Genomic DNA, 24,180 nt, shown 5'->3' on the forward strand with positions numbered 1-24,180 from the left:
TACTCCAGTTCCAGGCTCCATAGTAGATATGCATAATTAAAAGAGGCTTTGTGATGCTGCTGCTGCTGCTGCTACTGTAGAATTGATGCTGTTGGCATTGCTGCTGCATTTGTCCGCTGGACATTTGAACGCATGGACTCGATGGCTCGAAATGTCCTCCTCTTCGCGATTTCTGAATTCGTGGACGAGGACGTCCATGGATGCACTGTTGCGATGACCTCGGAAGAGAACAGTGTTGTCAGAAATAACAAACCATAAAAAACACTCCTTCGAGCCGGATTTGAACCAGCGACCTATGGATTACTGCTCGAAACCTCTCAAACTCTACAGTCCACCGCTCTACCAACTGAGCTATCGAAGGCTCTTAAAACCAATAAATTAAACGCGCCCCAAGTCGAACCGCTGGTCTTGTTACGCGCCGATTAAATGGTTAACTAAAAACAGCTGACTAGGGGAAGGCACAAAACGAAAACAAGTTTCACGACCAGCGTCATTCCATGATAACCTTGCAAGTTGGAAATGTTGCCGCGCAAACAAAAATGAATCATTGCGTGCAGCGCAGCATTACTCAACGCAACCTGCCTTCGATAGCTCAGTTGGTAGAGCGGTGGACTGTAGATTCGGGTGCCAATTTGGGCATCAACAGTAGTTATCCATAGGTCGCTGGTTCAAATCCGGCTCGAAGGAGCGACAGAATTTTTTTTATTGTTAGTTGTCCACGCCTTGTACACAATATTTGATTTTTATGAACAATTGTCCACAATGTGGAAGGGGAAGGATCTGAAATCACCGAAAATCGAATCCAAAAATGAGATTTATAATCATTATTTCAAACAAAAAAAATCAAACCATCCACATTAACGACCCCCGGGTCTTTTGTGGTCTCTATTGCATGTTTCTGCTCGAACCTAGGAGTCCGAAGGCTTGAATGGGGAGAGCACCCAAACCTTATTCTACTCCAAGGAACCTTCCAACCCAGTGTTTGAACTGACGACCTTTGGATTGCGAGTCCAACCGCCGCCAGCGATTCCACCGGAGTAGGCTTGGTTTGGTGTGTTGTTTGTACTTATGGCATGGAGACAACTCCTACACCTGGAATGACTTAACGGCCTAACAACCAAGGCCGGGACCGACATTTTACTTCCTCATCTGATGGAAGGTTGCAGCAGATGGGAATCGAACCCAGAATCATCCGCTTACAAAGCGGACAGCGTAACCATTCGGCCACGCACTGCCATCATTATTTATAATTTATAATTTATCATCAAAAAAAAAGAAACGTAAAAAGTAACTTTTTCAATACTTGTTTTTAAAAATCGTCATAACACGTGATTGTTACAAGAAAACTCTTTATGTTTATACATTGAATTTTCGAAACATTTTCAAAACACATTTTTTAAGTGAAATTTTGTTCTAAATTTAGGCTCATTGCATGTCCAATTTTTTTTTCGGAATTTTGAGTACGCCTTCAAAACCACCGTCCCATTTTACAAATCCTATTTGAAAGCAAATTTATAAATCATCACCATTTCCGGTTGCTTATTATTCAAAAACGCTTTTTTTTTAAGTTCAAACATTAAAGGGGTCGTACCACCAAATGAGATATCCAAAAATGGCCCTCGAATTCGTAGGCAGGGACCAAAATTACCTCTTAGGAAAAAGTTTCACGCAAATCGAAGAAAGGTCGAGGTAACCCCTAATACCCCTATCAATGCTTGAAAGGGATCTGTCACTGAATGGGACTGCTCGATATTTGAAAGAACTTTCTGTCAGCGATTATTTCCGAAAACGAAATTTGATCGCTGACATAAAGCGCCAATCATAATCGTCATTGCTTGGCGACGGCCGGTGAACGTAAACACAAAGACGAAACGAACGAAAAATGAGCACCACTCAAGCAGCCCGAACGAGACAACGTGCACTTTCTCTTTCTCTCGTTATTGTCTCTATCTTCCTTGTGTTTGATGCGTGATGACAGAAGTCATTTGAATGCGATCATGGCAGAGATGATCGGAGTCTCGGTAGAATGTCAAACGACCGTTCTTCTCTGAGCGAATGTATTTCTAGTGGGAACTCAATGACTGTGTGAGTGACAGGTTGTCGTGGTAAAGGCGATTGGAGTGTTCAGTCATCTATCACAAACAAAGTCGAAATTTCGTAAGCACTGCCGCTAAATTTTTTTAATCAAGAATATTTTTATGTTTTTATTTCTCAGTGGCTACATTCTTTTAAATATGCGCATATTTTTGAAAAATAATGGTGTAATAATATTTTTCTTCAAATTCACAATTTTTGTTTCAAGAATGAGGAGTTCGTGAAAGTATGAATAAAAAAATAATAAATTATTGTGTTTTGCTTATGATTGAGAAAAGTTATTGAATTTGCTGGAAGATTGAGTTTTTTTGTATTAATTTTACTTGAAAAGTTCTTTGAAAAGTAAGCAAGATTTCCTTCAGTTATTGTATCTGTTCAAACCTAAGAAATTATTGAACCAAATTTATTTGCTTTTTTATGACTTGTAGGTTGTTGATTTTAGTGAGTTTTTGCAATCGTTCTACATGAATAATTCTTTGATATTTTTGTTTTTTCAAAAGAATATGTATTTTAGAGGTCAAATTTTAATATTGATTTTCTTTCCATGAAATATGATCAGTATTAAGCTATGGGTTTTTTTTAATGTATTTCTGTCAATGCCTGAAAGGCTTATTATTTTTTTTATGAAAAAATATATTTATTTACGTTTTTTGAAAATGATTTTTTTTTCAAACAAAAACTTATTGTAAAAAATCATTGAAACAAATTTTACATTCCTATAACTATTAACAGTTTATATCAGTCAGTGTTAGGATTCTCGCGTTCTCACGAGAAAAAATCCTCTCTCTCGAGTTCTCGCCGTGAGTCCCAAGCCAATTGCCCCTGCTCTCCTACGCTCGCGAACGGGCACGCTCGCGAGCCGGAATTGCCTGCGAGCGAGAAGTAGAACAAGAACAAGCGAGAGCGCGAGCGAAAAGGCAAGTGCGAGCAAGGAAAGGAATAAGAATTTTCTCCCTCGTTCGTGATCCAGCAAAGCTTTCTTTTTTCTCGCTCTAATTCCAACAATGATTTCAATATTTTTTCAAAAGATTCAAAAGTGTGAAAAGAGCAATATTCTGTATCAGTTTATACCAATTCTCTATTTTAACGTGAGGAATATAGTACTAAAAAAATAAATTTAAGCTTGTTTTAGATAATTTTCAGACAATTAAACAAAATGTATGTTCAGTGTGACTTTTTCATTTTTTTCATCCAATAAAATCCAAAGTAATGCTGATGTTGTTCATTGATTCCAATTAGTTTAGTTAAGTTTTTTTTTTTCAGTTAACAAATTTAATTCTTTAAACACGCCCAGCTTAAAAAAATTCCCAGAAAATTTGGAAGTAAAAAATAATTATAACAGAAAAACATATTAAATTGATAGTAATTTTTTTAGATGATTTATATATAACGGTTATTATTTTTTTTAACGGTGCACATCAACCAGAGCTTTTGCATCTTCAAAACTACGGGTACTATTGAAATACTTTTTTATTCACAAAGTAATTTACAACAAAGTTTGACTACTTTTACAATCACGTTGTTGCAGGATTGGGTCCGTATGTTTGACAATTTTGGAATAAAAGACAACAAATTCTTTCGTTGCTGTGCACCCTTAAACCGAAAAAGGCTTTTCAATCTGTTAACAAATATTTAATTTTGGGACCACAGATCGGAAAAAACGTAAAACCCTGGATTCAAAATATCGTTTATGAATTCATAGATACAGCGTTGCATTAACCACAGATACACATTCTGTGAACGGACCACATTTAGCAGAATCAACAGAGGAGGAAGGAAATGTGGACATACCGTACCAAACTCTCCGAATCAGTTAGGTATGGTTTGTTAGTAAAAAATGAAAATTTAACTTGATTTTTTTATCATGCTGATCGTAAATGAACAAAATAAGTACAAGAATGGGTTTGAAGAAGATAATTTCAAAACTCGTTGACGTGCCACCCAGGCTACAGTGCTATGGATTTGGCAAAATTGAATAATTGGACACTTATTTTATTATACTTGGATTTATTGTGAAGTGCAGCAAGCTCACCGGTAATTTGTCAAGTTTCGGAGTTTAGTTGTTACTTTTCTTGCCACAAAATTACATTTTTTCTTCAGAGTTAACCATGGCAACCCTTTCCGATGCCCGGGTGTTCAATAAAGCGAACGCATTCGATAACCTGGTATTCGTCCGAACACCAGTGACACGTCACCGAAGTACCTCACTTCCTAGACCAACAGAACCCTCATCATAACTGGGATAGGACCAGCACCATTTAATGCATACATCCGCGCTACGTAGCAGGCCCACCAAACCTACCAGTGGAAATGGAACAAAACTCCGACGCACGACCAGAAAAAGGATCCACTTCCACGTGGCCGCGTCCAAAGGGGGGGTTGACCACCTTCCCAAATGACTCGCGTGCGCATTTCGTCGCTGATTTCGAAACAAAAACCCCCCAGCTCGTCCTCATCGATGTCCATCGCAATCACGCTGGGTGCTGGTGCTGGGTGACATTTTTCCCCGGCATATATCTGGTCGCGGGGTGGACAAACAAATCCAATAACTGCGAGCGAGAGACAGACAGTGTGAGTTGCGGAGAGTGTGGGAGCAGCTTCCATAATTTTTCGGACCGACAACGGAACTGATTGGTTCCGGCGAAGGACGACCAACCTTTTTTCGGCATTGTGTACGAGAGTCCGCAAAGTAATATGAAATTACAGGGTGAACGGACACCATAATGGTATGCATCGGCAGGTTCCGGAGTAGCCAAGTGGGTTCGACCAGTGCAGTTTGTGTCTGATGATAATTACAAACACAATGAATTGCGTGTACGAGACACCAGGTATTCCCCTGGGCATCCCCGGTTGAGACTTTTATTTTTTGAACAGAATTATTTATTAGTACACGCGCAAACATCCGATACGCCGTATTTCCGGACCCGTATCTTGCGCGCAGCTGACAGAATACGGCCCGACGACGGTGCAGGTCCCGCAAACAAAGGACAGTTTGATTTACCGGATGCTTCGATCTCCACGCTGGTGCACTTTTCACACGTGACATTTTTATATGTGGGCTGCCACCGACGACGACCAGGACCAGGACCCCCTCTCTTCGTTAGGGCCTAGGACATCGTTTGTGCATTCTGCATTTTGTCTAATGCATCCATGAATCCTTGTCCATAGGTCCAGGCCGTCCGACGACAATATCCAATCCACCGACAGTAGCTTTGTTCGATGACCTGTGTGTAGGCTTGACAATATTGGGCCTTGATGGAAAATCGAATCGATTGCGCTGTGGACAAACGAACCGTCCGGGTACAAGATGATTTCCGGACCTGCAGCAGCTGCAGCCGGCCATTTCAGGCGATGCAAATTTTATTTTTCAATTCTGACAGAGGCCGGATGCAAAACCCAATTTGTTCCCAGCTGATCCCCAGCAAGAAATTTGAATTTTATTGATTTTTCCCCGGACATCATCAGCCTGACATTCATTTATTGCGGCTGCCCTATACCTCTTTCAGCGAGCTTTGTGCAGTAAATTAACTACCCGGCTAAGGCAAGAACTGAAAGAAGAACTTCGTGAAGGTCCCGCCGCACCTATCCATCAACCAAATCCGACCCTGGCGACGACTGATCTTCTCGCGCGATTTCTGGACCCGCAGCAAAAAAAAAACAGCCGGCAGAAGGCGAAACCAACGCCAACCAACATTGAACGTCAGAGCCAGGAATCCACGGACAGCTCAGCGCATGTATTACGCGAAAGATATATAATTTTCTCATATTTTTCTGAGACTGACACAAAAGCGAAATGAATTAAAAAGGAAGGTTTGCTGCTGGAGCGGACGACTCGATGTACACAGAACCTCGAGAAGGTAATGGGGCGAGTTGGTGGATTGGGAAGGGACGCCCGGCCAATCTCCCGCTCTTGGGGAGCGCGGGGTCACACACTGGACGGCACGGGCACGGGTTAAAACATAAGCTGGAATGGAAACGACGATGATGATGATGGTTCTCGGGAATGGAAGCTTTTCTATGCTCTATAAATTTTACAGCGAATTAAACGTGATTTTGTTTGGACTGCTCTGCATACTGATGGGAGTTTGAGCGAAGGGTAAACTGTTGGACGTTTGGATGATGTTGTTTTAATTTTCGTGTTGCAACCTTATTATACCTACAAGTGGACTTTAAGGAAATCGTACAGTACCGGTTAATCGATAAGATGTTCAGCAAAGTCGTCAGAAGTAAACAACTAAATTTAACAAAAAGCAGTTCTGTACAGAGTTGACTGACCTCATGTAATTTTATAATTATTAATCGAATACTTGTCTCACGTTAAAATTTGACCCTTTCAAACCATTCAATCCAAATTGCTCCAGTAATCATAAAGCTTTAAAAATCAAATTAAATTATTTTTTTGTATAAATTTCAAGAAAAAAATATAATTGCCTACAAGAAATCGTGGCATGATTTTTCCATCGAGTATGCCCAAAAATTGGCGACCAAACCTTAATTTCTATTTATCACTCAATATAGTTTTGAAGGAAGCGTTCCGAGCTCAGAAAAATATTTTGCAATCATATTGATAACTTACCCAGATTATGACAATGTATTAAAACCAAAATTTAAAAGATGTACTAACATTCCATGCGGGACAATACTTTTATTTCATAATGATGATAAATAAATCATCAAATAATTAAAATTGGCAATAAGTTTAGTTTAGGCAAACAACTACGTTTGGACAAACTAAGTTTGGAAAACAAATTCACTCAATTATGATTTTTTAAAATCACGCGTCATTTTACTAAAGGGTTTGTAAAATGTGTCAAAAATTAATCAATCGTAAAATTATCTGATATCTTCTAAACAAATATTTTCAAAATAAAAAAAACAAGACAAAAATAAAAAAAAAAGCTTTTTGCTTAGCCTTTTCTCAACATATTTTATTAAAAGGCCGTTGCAAATATTTTCCAATGTTAAGTTTAGTTTATCTAAGCCACAATAACAAAAAATCAGAGATATTTTTGTGGTTCAAATCTATACTTAGATTTTCCTCAGTGTATAAATAATCAAATTTGGACTGTGTTTTGATAGGCAAAAAACGAAGGATTAATTATCAGTTAATTTTTGAAGCTTTATTTAAAAAGTATTTTCATCTATTGCGAAATCCATTGTTAGAATAACAATCTATATCAAAATGAACTATTGTATACATTATTTTAAACATCAAATTCGATTTCAGCGATAGTCAATTTGGAAGGGTTGATTGCATTTTCTCAATGTTTCATTACCGTGTTCAAAATAAGTACTTTATAACTCTTTTGGCAATTTTAACAATTGTATATGAGTTCCTGAGCAATTCTTCCCACTCTCTCTGGTTTATGGCCCCAAAATATTTATTTTTTTAGCTTGCAAATTTATCAAAAAAAAAAATCAAAAGCAATGTTGTTTTTTTATAAACAACTTATGTTTCAGTTATTTGATTAAAAGTTAACATCTGTAACCAACTTTTTTTTATTCACTTGAAACCTGAACTTTTAGGGCACAAACCTGCATGAGCAAAACAAATTCAATTTTGCATATATTTTTCCTGTAATTTCATTTTGGTAAAACTTTTTATTTTATCAAAAATAATCAAACTGTTATATTGTTATATTATTATAAAGTGTAAATAAGGTTGTAATTTCTAGGTATTTTCCCCATATTAAAAATTGAAGATAATTTAAAAAATAAATAAATGTTTTTGTTTTGCATCTAATGATGCTTTAACACTATTTTTTAGCAATAATAGTTTGATTTTTTTTTTCTTTTTTTTTTTTTTTGAGGATATCAGTTAATTGAGTCTAGACTATAGTTCAAAGCTGCACACTTAGATTTTTTTATCGAAATCGGTAGTTGAAATTCGGTGAAGTTAAGATCCATTTGTCAAAATGAACTTAATTTGACCGAATATAGGTTGTACGATGAACAAAAATGAACTTAATTACCGAATTTTCGTAAGTTTTCACCAAATTCGGTAATTTTCAGTAAAATTTACCGAATTCGGTAAAAAAAATATCTTAGTGTGTGAAAAGAACACCAAAACTCTATTAGGTTACTTATTATCTTTACACCTTTGCATGACAATATCTCAGCAACTAAGGGTCGTACAAACTAAGTTCAAAAAAGCAAAATACGGAGATTTTTTTCAGCTTATCAAAAATATTTTTTTTCAAAAGTGGTCAAACATGGACACTAATTAAAAAAAATGAAAAACTTCGACTATTTTCAAAAAAGTTAGCTAAAAATGGCTTTAACTTGAAAGCGGTGCACTTTATCAAAATTTCACTAGAATACTTTTTGATTGCGAATTTCATTTTTCATTTCGACGCTGTCGTACTATCTTGTCGTACGTCGCTTTTTGACGTTCCGAGAAAAACACGTTTTAATGTTTGACCTTGAATAAACAAAAACGAGAGCACGCAATGTAAACAATAACAAGCACGTTTTGTTTGGTTGACCATTATATGCATTGCCCCGAAGTTTGGTTGAATTTGGTTGCCGGAGTCTCAAAATATAAATGAAAATGTTTACGGTAGTCGAGCTCGTACCTGTGTCAAACGCGTTCTGACCCGAAATCTCTTTGGTCAATTGTCATACTTACATTAATTTTCAAGCTGTGTCAAGATAGCACGACAAGATTGAAACTTCTTTCATATGAAAAGTGAAAAAATGCAAGGAGTTTTTACTTTTTATTTTTTTGAATATCTCAGGATTGAAATCGAATTTTGGGGATCTGCGATGGTCAAAAAATGAGGCATTGTGAACTGCACAAAATGGCGTTCCTGACAATTTGGCCCTGAATGCACGTACGACAAGTTAGCACGACGGAGACGATTTATTTTTTCTAGAATATGTAAAAAAGTGTAGTCTGAAGTCTCATGTTTCATGTAATAAAAAAAATGCAAAATGTTTGCCGTAATCTGAGCACTTTTTTTTGTTGAAACACCCTATTATACATAGGGGAACAGAATCAGCACTTTGACATTCAATTGCAGCTCATTAAAAGCGATTTCAACTGAAATCGAGTGATAAATAGCTCAATAAGAAGTGAGCAAACAAGTTTCTATCAAAAGTTTTGCAAAATCAGTTTTTGAAAATCAGCAAATTGGATGGAGTTAGGAGCGAGAATTTCCCCTACTAAGCTGACAGAGTTCTGTAAAATTTTCCCGATTTTTCAACTTCTGAGCGATTGGCAAACATAAACCTACTAATTTCGATAAATTTAATTGAAATGGTTTACCGATTCGATAAAAAAGATTAGAAGATTAGTGGATAACTTGCCCATCCCTTCCTAATGCTCTTAAAATCCGTTCAATCACAGTCCTCTCAACACCCTTAATCCATCCGATTAAAATCACCTCTAGTTGCTGCGATTTACAAAGCTAGCAACACAACCATTGTCGACCTCGGTCGCGATTCCTCGAAATCCGCGAGTTACTGCTTCCTGAACCAAATTTCAGCACCGCTTCCCTTCTTCTCACCGTCATTTTAATGCAAACTAGTAGCCAAAGTGTGTGTGTGTTTGTGTCCGTTTCCTTGCTTTTTGAGCGAGATTTTAATACACACAAAAGCAGCAATATTAAGGTGAAAAGACAAGACACCGAATCACCACGACGGTCGTCGTCATCAGGCCGCGAGAGATCCAACTTTGGTTCGTCTCTGCTCGGTGCGCGAAAAAAAAAGGTGAAGCCATCATCAGCAGATCAGAGAGAGAGAGAGAAGGAAGGGGGGGTGTTGGTTCGGGGTTTGGCCCGAAGAGTATAGTGCCAAAGCAGTTCAGTTCAGCAGGCGAGCAAGCAATATCGGCTTCAACTTTAGCAAGCAAAACACACACACACACACACATGCGACGGGAGGGAAAATTGGAAAACGAGAATAATGAAGGTACACGGGACGAGGCGAAAAAAAACAGTTGAAAAAAAGGTTGAAAAAAAAAAAGAAATAAAATAAAATAACGCCGCCCCGCGCGAGTTTCTGTGTTTTTTTCTGGGATGGATTTGTACTGTTTCAGCAGGGTGATGAGAGAGCGGGGGGAAGGGGGGTCAGGTGGACTTCCAGAGCTGTGAGTAGGGGAGGAGGGGAGGGTGAAGGGGGGCCTTTAGTCCGGTGAATGTTTTATTGTGGTGATTGGGAGTGTGTGTGTGCTGTAAAAGCTCGAGAAATAAACGGTTGAAGGGAGAGATAGAGCAGTGGCGAAGCGGTCGAGAGACAGGTCGTCGAGGGAGAGAGAGAAAAACTGTGGTGGCGAGAGATAGAGGCTCGGTTCGGTCGGTCGATTGGATGTGGATTGTGGGGTGGAGGCACGGTGGCTTGGCTGGGAGGAAGAGGAGTAGTGCGACGGGAGTAACTTTGGCCAAGAAGGGTGTTCTCCGCTGTCGCGATGTGCTCAGCGAGGGGTGCGAAGATGTATCAATATCAATAGTTATATTTTTAATTTATTTCAAATTGAAGGCAAATGTAAAAAAATGGTTTCGATCAACCGCATTTTTCTTTATTTTGGTGAACTTTTTGAAAACTTTTGATTGTAAACCAATTGTACTGGTGTTTAAGCATTTTACAGCACAATTTAAATTTTAAACATCTCTATTTTTTTTTTTTTTTTGAATCTGAAAACGAACGAAAATTAGTTTTCAAATAAATAAGATGAAAATTAAAAATAGTGTTTTTTTGCAAATCAAATTTTAGTGACAAAAAGTGAAATAAAAATCAAAAAACTTATTACTGTGTATCTTTTCTACAACTACAACTTTGCCGAAGACACCAAATCGATCAAAAAATTCCTTCAAAAGATACAGATTTTTTAATTTTCATGTATCATTTTTGTATGGACACTGGACAGCTGCCAAATTTGTATGGAAAATAATATGGACAAACTAATGATGCAAAATAGCTTCTTTGGGTATACCAAAGGCACCAAAAAAGTTTCAGCCGGATTAAAAATTACAAAAATTAAAATGAAGAAAAAAACGATTTCGTAGAGAACTGCTCTTATCCATCCACCTTCTATCGTTACCTTTTGCCTATTTAGTTTTGGCATGTTTTTACAGCCACTTTTTAATTTTATTTTTATTTTCAAATTTCCATTTTCTGCTATAAAAAAGACAAAAACTGTCATTTAGAGTCTGATACATAACAAAAATTAACTTTTTTTACAAAACATACAGGAAAGTTAAAAACAGAGCCGAAGTTGACCCAGGAAAATATTTCATTTTTTTTTTTACTGGAAAATTAACATAAAACAAGTCAAACTTCCTACACTACATTTTTCTTGAATTTTTGATTTTTTTGGATTATATATGAGTTCTTTTTTCCAATGCTTTTTAAAGTTGAAAAATTTGTTGAAAAAATGATTTTTGGTCGAAGCCCGCCTGCCGGGGTCGTTAAAGTGGATTGCATTGCTTTTTCGTATGTACATAGTAATCCCATGGCACATCTTGTCTTGTTTTTTTTAATACTCTAGAAATTTTTTAATACATACATTGTTTGCTTTTGCATTTTTAACCAAGGCACATTGAAGCTGTTTACATATTCCAGAGTTGCCAAAAATCCCATTTTCGAATTCTAGAAACTTTCCAGAACCTCATTTCATCACAAAAAAATGGTTGCAAATAAAAAAAGTTTATATTAACTACCTACAAATGCCTAAAATAATAACAATTAAACAATATATTTAGAAAAAAAATACTTAAGCATAAAAAACTCATAATTTGGATGAAGAAAGAATTCAGTAATTAGATTAAAACAATGGTCCATTTTTAAAATAACAGATTATAAAGTTTACGGCAATGGCGAAATGTTAAAAAATAACTTATATATAAATCTTCTTCTTTAATAACATAAGGCTCAAATTAAAATTTTCTTGAATCCGTATTGTCATAATTATCCGCCAACTAACACAGCAATTTCCCCGACCCCTCTTCGATTTGCGTGAAACTTTGTCCCAAGGGGTAACTTTTGTCCCTGATCACGCATCCGAGGTCCGTTTTTTGATATCTCGTTGCGAAGGGGCGGTAACGACCACTTCAATTTTTGAATATGCAAAAAAAACATGTTTTTCGATGCTTTTGCAGCCTGAAACGGTGATAAGATAGAAATTTGTTGTCAAAGGAACTTTTATCATCAAAAAACACAAAAAAAGTTTTGAAAACTCTGCCATTTTCCGTTACTCAACTGTAAAAAATTTCGGATTATGTAATTTTAAGGAAAATTTAATGTACTTTTCGAATCTACATTAACCCAGAAGAGTCATTTCTTCATTTAGAATGCAAAAAAAATCATTTAAAAATTTCGTGTTTTTTTTTCTAATTTTGCAGGGTTTTTTTTTGAGTATAACAATGTTCTACAAAGTTGTAGAACAGACCATTACAATAATTTTGATATATAAACATAACGGGAGTTTTTTTTAAGGAACAATAAACCAAATTTTCAGTATTTTATTTTTAGGTGTTTTTAATACCCCTGACTCAAGCCGGTTTCAAAAACACCCAAAAACCAAAAACTGAAAATTTGGTTTATTCGACCTTTTCAAAAAAAACTTGGGATTTGCTTATAAACATCACGAGTTATCGCGATTTTTCGAAAAAAAAGTTTTGAAAAAGTTGGGCGTCCAATTTTATATAAAAGTCCGTTCAGCACGTTCAAAAATTGAAGGGGTCGTACCACCCCTACGTCACGAGATATCAAATAACGGACCTCGGATTTGTGATCAGGGACAAAAGTTACCTCTTAGGACAAAGTTTCACGCAAGTCGAAGAGGTGTTGGGGCAACTTTCCCGATTTCGTGTGAGTTGGTAGAAAATTACCCATTTACAATTTAAATTTGTTTTTATATTTTCAAAAATAAAAACAAGTTTAACGATGATTCCCAAAAAACGATGAGATATAATTTGATAGTTGTTTTTTCCGATTGTAAAAATCAACCTTTATCTTTTTTTGCCCATACTTAAAATATAGGAGTCGATTTTTGAAATATGTACAATGACAATAAATAAAGTCAGTTTAACAAACTATTGCCAAACTCAAGTAAAACGATCTCAAATATTTTCATATATTCACGCAATGTGGCGAAATGAAACAGAATAATAACTCAAAATTAAGCTGTATAAAACCTTTTTATTCTCAAATAAATAAAAATTGTAAAAGGAACCTTAAATTTTATGTTATGAGCTCAAAACGAATCGAATGAAATTGAGTTAAAAATTGTGCAAAAAATTACAAAATTATTAATGAATTAATGAATACTTTTCAAGCAACTATGCTTGCCTACAGCATTGTATTTGATTTTTTTTTTTTTTTCAATAATTCTTGACTTGATTTGAAAACAGGAGCGGTCGTGGCTGAATAGTTACGGTGTTCGCTTTGTAAGCGAATGGTTCTGGGTTCGATTCCCAACTGCTCCCATCGAGAAAGTTAAGGACATAGAAATACTTGAAATGCTGAATATGAACGAAAAATCAAAATCGCTGGAGGCGGGGTTCGAACCCCCGTCCTTTGGATTGGTAAGCAAAAACGCTAACCACTAGGCCATGACGACTTGAGGAGCCTAGACTGGAATTTGGAATACTGTTACCTCCAACCCGCAACGCCTTTCGAGGTGTATCCTAGGGTTCTACATCTCCTACTAACATTGAGTCCAAAACCTCCCTACAAACATCTATACCACTAAGGTGACGTAGGGGTCCTTGCGCACTTTAGATAGGTGTTTACTAACGATTCTTCCAGTCCATGAGGATAGCTTGGACCCGGCCTGGACCCCCTTAAGCCCTGGGTTGTATTAAACACTCATCAAAAGATGAAGACATGGTATCTCCCGTGTTGGATTATTGTTTCGGATGAGGGTCTATGAGGGATGAGGGTACAGCCATACCAAACAGTGGGATAAGCGTTGTGGAGCCTTCCGGTGGTGGGGCGTCCTCCAAATACTAATGCTAATGCTAATGCTAATTCTTGATTTGAAAACAGATTGAAGCACGATATTAACAGTCAAACGCTCGGGTAGTCATTTTACCCCTATTTTTTCCTGAAAATCTTATAAATTTTGCTAGAATTGTTCAAATTCGATGCTTCCAGTTGTAGAAGATGAAGATTTTGTATACAATCCAACCTCGAGTATCCGAAGTTTCGATTAATTTCGGATAATCGAATCATTAACATAAAAAAATCGTTTTATATATTCTTACTTTAAACATCAAAATTAGAGTTCTGCAACCCCATTTTAGTCAAATTTGAATGGTTGAATGCCGATAAAATTGAAAAATGCATTTTTTAATATTTCATCACCGCTACTTTGGCCGCCGCCTTGGATTTAAAAAATCTAAATTACTTTAGAGATGAAATAAGACAAGTGTTTCGATTATCCGAAGTGATATGTTGTCAAGGTCTTCAGATAATCGAGTCTGAACTGTATTTTTAACTGTAAGATGTGGAACAAATAGTTTGTACGTTTATTCCTTTGAAATTTTAATATTTTGTTCGAAAAAATGCATGTTGACTTCCATTTTAAAAAACATCAGAGCCAATTTTCATATACCGTAAACCGGGGTGACATTGATAGGATTTCAATTTGTTTTTGGAATATTTTCCACCAGTTATGGTTTTTCTCAAGATTATTATTTTTAAAACATGTACTGGAGTAGGCCAAACAAAGTCCATGCACTTTTTTGGAAAAAAACTTTTTTCAATAGTGTTTAGAAAAATAGTTACGTTAAAAATTCTTAAATTAAATTCCGGGGTGACTTTGATAGTCATAGTGTTTCTTGTTAAAATCATATTTTAGATGTTCAAACTTTATTTGTTCTTTAAATGTACCATTACTTAAGTAGCTGATCAAGTTTTTAAGAAAAAAAAATCAATGTTTGTATTTAGTTAACTAAGTTTATAAGCTTTTTAACAAAATACAAACAAATTTTAGGTAAAATTGTTAAAATGTTGGAATTTTGCCTGAAATTTGTTAAAACTAGTTTTGTTTATAAAATTATCGGTTTATATTGCACTTAAAACTGAATTCAAAGCACAAATCACAAATTTTCACATTTTACATGAAATTTGTTCAACTAAAATTGCCTATAAATTTGGTATTTTTTTTAAATTGTGTTTCAAAAACACATATTATTTATTATTTACAAACTTATTTAACCTTCTCCTAGTAGAAAATTGTCCAAAGAATCCGAAAATGCATTCCGTTTTCCGATTAAAAATCATGTTCATTGAGAAAATCATGACACTTTGAGAAGTTAAAAATAATGACTTTCATAGACATTTTATCAACTATAGTAAACTAACTTTGTAAACTTTTCAAAATTTTATGAAAAGTTCTTTTTGAGGTACTTTGAACGCTTTTCTACCAAGGTCAGTATGATTCTAAACAATTCCGTACGTATCTTAATTGTACTCTTCATTTTGCGGAAAAATCTCAAACCTATCAAAGTCACCCCGGCTATCAATGTCACCCCGTTTTACGGTAACTAAATTTTAATTAAAACGTTGAATATTTGGGATTGAAAAGCGTGTAGAAAGTATAAAACACGTATTTTTTAACATGATTTAACCCATTCAGGTCTGATGGGTCATATATGACCCAATAATCAAAATTTTCAAAAGTAGCCTATAATTTTCGTATGGTCCTCAGGATCATTTTGTCATTATTAAATAAAAAAAAAAATTTAAAAATTTGAGGCCTGAAAGGGATTATTAAATTAATTTTGATTAAAATACACATATCGACCAACCCCTCGTTCCCCATCGCCCTGGTGTTCAATAGTAATTTACTCGATTTTGCTCAGTGCGGAACGCTTGTTTTTTCGTCGATGGATTTCGTTCGTTTGCCTCGCACACCTCGCCTCATCAACCCCTGTGAGTTGGAACCACCGTCGTCGTCGTCATCGCCAGCGCCGGAGAGGTCGTCGTCAAATGAGCGCCCGTTTCTCGCCTCTTTCGCGTATCCATCACCAATTTATACATGTGGTGTTGTACTCCATGTACAGGAGAAGGTGGTGTGTGCAACCGCGGGCGGGGGCATATGTACCGGTTCGGACGAACCCTGCGATGCGATGACGGGTTCGGTCGCGCGGTCGATTCTCACCAGGGCCTGGCGGACGCCATATTACCCGCGAGACTTGTACGTGAACGTATGGACTCTCTGCGGTAACGGTGGCCGAGGTAGAAGATTCCAAGATTATGAGCTTCTTGAGAATGTTTTGATTTTTGTAGAGCACTTCCGCAGAGCCAAGCTGAACAAGATGCTTCAGGGCTGATATATTGAACTACTTGAGAAGATGAATACTCTAGCCGAAAAGGTTAACCATCTCGTAAGCTTATAATACCGGACTTTATCTCGGGACGTGCCTTTTTCGTGCCCAAAATGTATACATTTTCGATGTGAATCGATTCGATTTTTGTTGTTCGCATGCCCCTGTATCTGTAGCACACGATCTATCCGCTGAATCGAGAAGTATCAGCACTGGTTCTCCCGAGAGAGGTCAACCTCCGCTGATACACGTGTCCTGTGATACTTGATCCGTGTGAAGGCTTTGGCAAATTTCCCTGTTGACATCAATGGCGGTCTTGTCACGTCAGCAAAACTTCTCCACATCACCGAGTACAATGTCTTCCGAGAGCTGGCAGATGCTGCTACTCGGTATGAAAACTGGTGAAATGAAGCCGGATGAGGTCGCCATGTTTGTGTGATGCGGCGCGATGTGGGTGAGTTCGCGGTATTTAGACGATTTTATTACGCCAATCAGCAGGTAGCGTGCACTGGAATGGTGCGACTGGGTGGCGAAGGAAGTTGTCTGACTACGATGAGGCATTCTATTTTTGTCATGCTGATACTTCCTGTTGTAGACATGAAGAAGTGTCACCCGCATTAAAATTTCCACCATCTCTCGTTTTTTTAAGGTTATGTTGTACTCGCCGAATCGAGCATCGTTCAACGGTGAGGTGCATTCACATGCAAGCGTTTTGCTGGAAACAAGATACACCGGCTGACACTGCTGCTCTTGCACTTGTGCTGAGAACATGCATCTGAAGAGAGTTGGCCCCGCACACTTTTCGAGATGTGCCCCCTTTTCTCGGTTAAGGCGAAATTCCGCGACGATGGAGCATAAATGATCACGAGGAAAAAGGGAGAAGAACGCACACCAGTGCAGCATCCCGGCATCGCTGAGTTTGTTTGCGTGAAACAGTTGCGTGAAAATTGCAGTAGGCACACAGAATTCCACGCGGAATTGGCCGTTTGTGACCGCGGAGAAAGATTCTGGACTTCGAAGGATTTGTGGATTTGAGCAACTCTGGGGCGATTGAACGTCAATATCGAGATTCACCATTTTCCTGGTGCTTTGACCAGCTGACATAAAATATAAGCAGGGTGACCACTCAAATCCCATTTTCAAATTTTCGACTTTTCAAGAAACTCAAATAATAGGCATTTCTCATGTAAAACATAATTTCAAACAAAAAACTCTTTAGAATAAAGTCAATTTAATGTAATTAGAAAAATAAAACTATTCACATTTTTCGTACAACAGAAACTAAACAACAATATCCTAAAAAAACATAAACAATTAGTTTTTGAAAATAACTGAAAGCTTAACAATACATATAACAGGCCTGCCCAAAGTCCGGCCCGCAGGCCGGATCCGGCCCGTGAAGCCATTTCATCCGGCCCGCGACGGTTTTTCAAAAAGGTTCTATGACCGACCCTTATTAAATAAATAAATTGATTGTCTGAAAAAAAAAACAAAATAAGCTTGAGATCAAATGTAAACATATTTATTAGGGTGGGTACGTTTTTCAAAAAGTTCTCGGATCAAGTTTTAGTATGGTTCCCCTTGTAGGGCATGCCCAAAGGGACTTTCATGCCAAATATCAGCTCATTTGGTTGTAAACTGGCTGCGCGCATCAGGGTTAAAGTTTACATGGGAATTACTATGGGAAAATTGGACTTTTTGTTCAAACGCTCCTACAGGTCTGGGAAAATAACGCGCCAACTTCTGGTATTGTCAGGACTATGGGGAATGGTCTGAAGAACACTTTTCCCGAAGAGAGCATATGGATTCGTTGTCCCTAGACCTGGCGCATCGGCAAACAATCCGATGTCTCCGGAATCAACGGTTTTTCCTGAAAAAGCATCAAATTTTCCTTAGCATGCTATGAAAGCTTTATGAACACCGCGACGCCATACGTCATTTTCCTTAGCATGCTATGAAAGCTTTATGAACACCGCGACGCCATACGTCAGGCAGCTACCACGTGGTTGAAATATTTGCAAAAAATACAAATTTGCTATGCAAATATTCTGAATTCGACTAAATAATATCAGGATTACTCGAAATGATCATTTTCTAGTTAAAAGAAGGTTTGCAATTGAATATTCCAGCCGTTTCTCACCCACGTGGTACCTGCCTGACGTATGGCGTCGCGGTGTTCATCGAGCTTTCATAGCATGCTAAGGAAAATTTGATGCTTTTTCAGGAAAAACCGTTGATTCCGGAGACATCGGATTGTTTGCCGATGCGCCAGGTCTAGGGACAACGAATCCATATGCTCTCTTCGGGAAAAGTGTTCTCCAGACCATTCCCCATAGGCCTGACCATACCAGAAGTTGGCGCGTTATTTTCCCAGACCTGTAGGAGCGTTTGAACAAAAAGTCCAATTTTCCTATAGTAATTCCCATGTAAACTTTAACCCTGATGCGCGCAGCCAGTTTACAACCAAATGAGCTGATATTTGGCATGAAAGTCCCTTTGGGCATGCCCTACAAGGGGAACCATACTAAAACTTGATCCGAGAACTTTTTGAAAAACGTACCCACCCTAATATTTATACAACATTCTTCATGTTTGAATTTATATTCTTATATTTTCTTGATTGATATTTTTAAACTGAAAAATGGTACAAGAAAACAGAACTGTCCATTGCGTAAAATTGTGAAATTTATGAAAAAACTTTGATTGTTGTCTAAAAATGTACAAAAAGACACTAAATTTAAATATCTTTCAGTTTTAACTGTGTTTACTTAAATTGAAGTTGTTTTCTATTTTCAATTTTTTTTAAATAAATAAGTAAGCAAACCAATGTATTTTTCTAGAAGAACTTTTCAGTGATTAAGTTTTTTTTTTTTTTTTTTGAAAAAAAAGCTTTAAAAAGCAAATTATTAATACTGAAAATAGATCGCTGCAAATATTTTAAAAGTATTTAAAAAATGTCTCAAAATGAGTCAAGGTGCGAAAAATGTATTTTTAATAAGCTTTAAATTTCGAAGATTAACGAATTGAAAATGATTTTAAATATATTTTATCAATTTTAAAACTTGTGTGTTTTTAAAATCAGGTTAAAATATTTTTATTTAATATTTCAATAAAGATGCACAACAAGTTTTTTTGTAAAGGATATTCGAATCCAAATTTCGTTTGAATAATTTTATCATGTCTCATTGATTTTTTTACATTGTAGTGTTGAGGAAATCAAACTTAAAAATTTTCAACGACCATTGAAATTTGAAGGTTTTTTTTTTAAATAAAATATTATTTAAAAGTATTTGATTGTACTATACAATTTTAAACAAACAAAAATTGAAATAAGTCAAATAAAGACATTTTTGAAAGTCATCTTTGATTTTTATTCTTAAAATGAAGATATATGATTCTTATTTGCAACACAAGTTCTTTTATTTACTTACTTTAAAATAAAAAAATAAATGTTTTTACTTTTTCAACTTTTATAAAAAATTAGTTCTGGCCCGCCACAGCTTCAGACCAATCAGATCTGGCCCGCAGAGTTTAAAGGTTGGGCACCCCTGACTTATAATTTCAATGCTTATTTTTAAAATTGGCGATCGTGTAGCTTTTGATACTTCGTTTCAACTGGAAATGGCAAAAATAAAAGATAACTGAATTTAAAGTTGCATGTTAGATTTATTATTTTTCGAAGAATTTAGAAAAATATGTAGGAATTTATCTAATTACCAACTTTCCTTTTTGATTTTGAAAATATTGATGCACAATTTTTCAATAAATGTTGATTTATCTAATTAATAATATAATAATAATGTATTTACCACTTTTTTATGCGAAATGTTTGAAAAGTCAAATTTTTTGAGCATGTTTGCAATAACTTATATCACAATTGGTTTTGTTTTTTTTTTTTGTTATTTTAATATTTTCTTCACGTTTTTAAAATCTTAAAATTTTAAAATTCTAGTCTTAAATTCAAAGTAATTTAATAAACAAAAATTGTGTGGATTTAACTTGAAAATTGTACAAAATATTACAAAAAATTTCAAGAGTTAGTAGATAATTTTCAAACAAATATTCTTGGGATTCCCGACTTTTTGGCAAAAAAAACACAAATTCCCCACTTGAGTGGTCACCCTGAATAAGTAAATGTGACCTTTTTTACAGGTGAGCAAATCTCATGGACTGGAATAATCAAATCTCGTCCAAATCTCATTTCCCGATTTATCCAGAACCTCAAATAATAGGCATTTCTTATCTTAAGTATGATTAAAAAACTAAAACTAAAGGCAAATCAGTCATCGAAAAAAAAATATGAATGAGTTTCAAAAAACAAATTATCGAAATTTTTTGTGAAAAAAATCTACAAAAATGGAACCAATACAGAGAGAATACAAAGAAATTCTATGAGAAATAATCAAAAACTGAATAAAAAAATGACAACGCTTATTTTTAAAATTGCCAGACATAAAGTTTTAATATTTGGTTTTAACTCGAAATTACAAAGGGAATGGCAATAAATTAAGGGGTTACACACATGTAAATCGGCAAAAATGTCAGAGGTTGGTTTGAGCACAAACTAAAACTTTTTTTAAATCTGTTTTCAGGACATTAAACTATACATTTTCACCAGTTTGTCGCTATTGTCCAGTCCAACATATTCTTCAAGACTGCAGAGGTTTCGAGGAAAACCGAAAAGACAACAGCATCAGTGGAACACTTCCAACCATTCTTGCAAATGAGAAAAGAAAGGAGATCTCGATGATAAACTTCCTGAAAGAAACCTGTTTGTACAACAAAATTTTAAAACAATTTTTTCCAAGACATGAATGCCACAAAAGTGGTAAAATGTCTACAATAAAAAAATAAATACATTTTCAACTATTAACTGAATAAATTTGAAGACATTTGGTTGTATCATTGCCGAGATACAGCTATATGAAGTTGGCATGGCAATTTTGGTGAAGACTCGTTAAACCGGTCCTGTGTGCACGACGAAGGCCGAATTTCAAAAAGTTTATTTAAAAAAAGATAAAATATTTTTATGTTTTTCATATAAAAAATTGAAAGTTTTTGATTTTTGTATTTTTAAAAAATGCAAAATTTCGAAATCGGGCTTCGTCATGCACACGGGATATGTCTTGCGAGTCGTCACTCAAAATTTCAGACAAATTGGTCAATCCCATCTCGAGATATCGTGGCACCCGTAAATCAACTCGGTGTCCAGAGAAAAACGCTCGCAAAGTTTGTCAGTTCGCTTTGCGCATGGCAAAATGTTCAGCCTAAATCGTCTGTAAGTTACTTTAATCATAAAAAAATCTTTATGAAACTTTCAGGAGTGATTGAAAAGATGAAGTTGATTTGATAAATTTGATAAATATGAAATTTTGTGATTTTCGACATGTATGAAAAATGAATTTTAAATGTTTCATTATCTTTTTTTTATATCGGAGAGCGCTTAACAGTTATTATACTTTTAAAGTATTTGAAAATATCTAGGAATTCGTTTACCATGATCCCTTTTTATTTTGTATTTTTTTTTACCATACGTTGATTTATCGCGTTGTTAGCATTTATGTTTTAATTCTTTTCAATGAAAAATCTGGATTGATAAGACTCCATGTTTCACCACTAATTTCATGCGAAATGATTGAAGAGACAAATCCTTCAAACATATTTGTAATAAATTAAACCAGCATGTCAAGAATTTATTTATCTTTCGATAAATTTCATATTTTCAACAAGTTTTTGTTTAAATTTAAAAAAAATGTATGGATTTTATTCGTTTTTGAAGCTTTCCGATTACTGAAAAGTTTTATCTATAGTTGGAAAAATTATTTAAAATGGCCTAAATTTTCACATTTACATTAAAAAAAATAATGCAAAAAAAACTATTGCCAAACTCAAATTGCAATTGCTTAAGCTTAATGTTCATATAAGTTTTGCAATAGCTTTGATGTTGCTTAAAGTCAGATTTTTTATGATAAACATAATCAAAAAAAAAATCTTTTGGCTCATAAAAAATAATAAGAAAATCTGTGTCGAATGCTTACCAGCTGAATCATCCAATTTATTTATTAGTAATGTCTTAAATAGCCTTAAATAGGCCCAAAAAGTAAAAGGAACCTTAAATTTAAAGTTAGTTGCTAAAAAAGAATTGAGTGAAATTTATTTGAAAATTGTATTTACAGCAAATTATAAAATCATTCAAGAGATAGAAAATAATTTTCAGACAAGTATGCTTGGGATTTCCAACTTTTCTCGACTTTTAGACAATAGATTGCAAATTCCCAACCTTTTCCCGACTTTCCGGATTTCCCGACTTGAGCGACCACCCTGTTTATATTTTTTTATGTATTTTTTTAAATTTGGCTGAAGTTTTGGCCGAAAAAGCAATTAGTATAATAAGTTATAGACATCGAAGTACAATTTTGGCAGCTACTCATACAAAAATGCTATTAAACTTGCTATTATTTGTTGGTGATATGGAAGGTCCCCGCAAAGTTTGAGCCAAATAAAGAAAAAATACAAAATACAAAAATGGTCGAAATCGGCATACTGATAATACCTTCCCAATTTGATTTCTGCGTTGTTCGGGATAGTTAAACGAGTTGTACATTGATTCATTTTTGTTATTATATTTTCTGCAGAACAATTTCTATAAAAATGTTTAATTTGCTTATTTTTTTAAATTGAAATATTATTTTATTAATTATACTGAGATTACAATTATCCTCTCTACGCCCACCAATGTATGCCCTTCCTTCCAAAAGCCCACACACCCGCTGTTACTTTTTTTAATTCCTCCCAATCGCCTTCTTTTTCGACGCGATATCATTACGACAAGAAAAAAAAACACCACCGAATCTTGATTTTATTGATTTTCTCGGAAAACTGTACGGAAAGCCACCTCCTCCTCCACCGACCCCGTTCCCATCTCCGTCCTGCAGCAGGACCCAAACCCAAACCCTGCCCTCCCTTCTCCGTTCCTGGCTCATCACAGGAGCCATGACAAAGGACGACACTGCCAGAAGCAGCGCAGCAGGCCGGAAATGTCATCCCTTTTTTGAACGGAGAAAAAAAAATAGGAAAGGAGTCTTTTTGACAAATTTTCGATACGTTAGTGACGAAATTTATTTGAATAACTTTTTAATTGCTTTGAATTTCATAAAAAGATAAAATGTCTAAAAACAAAAAAAGGTGCTTACCTTGACGAGTGGCCCTGGAATTTCGCGAAAGTCTCGCGACGACATTTTCTGGAGATTCCGCATCGAATGCCGTTTCAAGCATTCATAAAAATCACGAAAAACATGTAAACACAATCACTACACCCAAAATACAAACCTTTTCACGAAAATTCGTTCAAAATTTTTATTCAATAAAAAAAATACACCATTCACTGTCAAAATTGTCCCCTCTCGAAAAACGCTCACTGAACACACAACTCGCACACACACCGCCACACGAATCGTCTGTCAAAAAAAAAGGTTCTTCCGCGAATCTGCCGTCAAAACCACTTCCGGCGGGCCCGAAACCGGCCAATTTCACGCGCCGGATGTCCGGCCGCCCTTCCGGCACGTACGGCACCAACTTTTGGGGTAGAATTTTCCGAAAAACACCGTCAAACTGTCACTTTTCGCCGCGAACCCTCGGATATCGAGATATTTACAGCCATTTTTATTTTTCACACCGGAATGAATGTGTGTTTGCTTGCTTGGGCTTGCTTGGGTTGAGTTGAGTTGAGTCGGTCGGGGTGGACAAAGGACACGAGGGTGGAGAGAGAGGGAGAGGCTGGCTTGTGGGAGGAGGAGAAGGAGAAGAGGCAGCG

General features: G+C 35.9%; 1 protein-coding gene and 2 non-coding genes across 3 annotated transcripts in view; 1 reads left to right on the forward strand and 2 right to left on the reverse strand.

Annotated features, from left to right (window-relative positions):
* LOC120427862 (uncharacterized) overlaps positions 1–24,059 on the reverse strand; it is a 131,272-nt gene extending 107,213 nt beyond the window's left edge. The window contains exon 1 of the mRNA XM_052707609.1: positions 23,697–24,059. The gene's annotated coding sequence lies outside the window, so the exon portion shown is untranslated. The remainder of the gene's footprint in view (positions 1–23,696) is intronic.
* Trnay-gua (transfer RNA tyrosine (anticodon GUA)) lies at positions 266–361 on the reverse strand. The gene is made up of 2 exons: positions 325–361; positions 266–301 (listed from the first exon to the last, which is right to left on the reverse strand). It is a non-coding gene; the product is annotated as a tRNA-Tyr (tRNA).
* Trnay-gua (transfer RNA tyrosine (anticodon GUA)) lies at positions 582–687 on the forward strand. Its single transcript has 2 exons — positions 582–618; positions 652–687. It is a non-coding gene; the product is annotated as a tRNA-Tyr (tRNA).
* Positions 24,060–24,180: the final 121 nt, after the last annotated feature.

This window comes from Culex pipiens, chromosome 2, assembly GCF_016801865.2.
Source record: "Culex pipiens pallens isolate TS chromosome 2, TS_CPP_V2, whole genome shotgun sequence".
Lineage (NCBI taxonomy): Eukaryota > Metazoa > Arthropoda > Insecta > Diptera > Culicidae > Culex > Culex pipiens.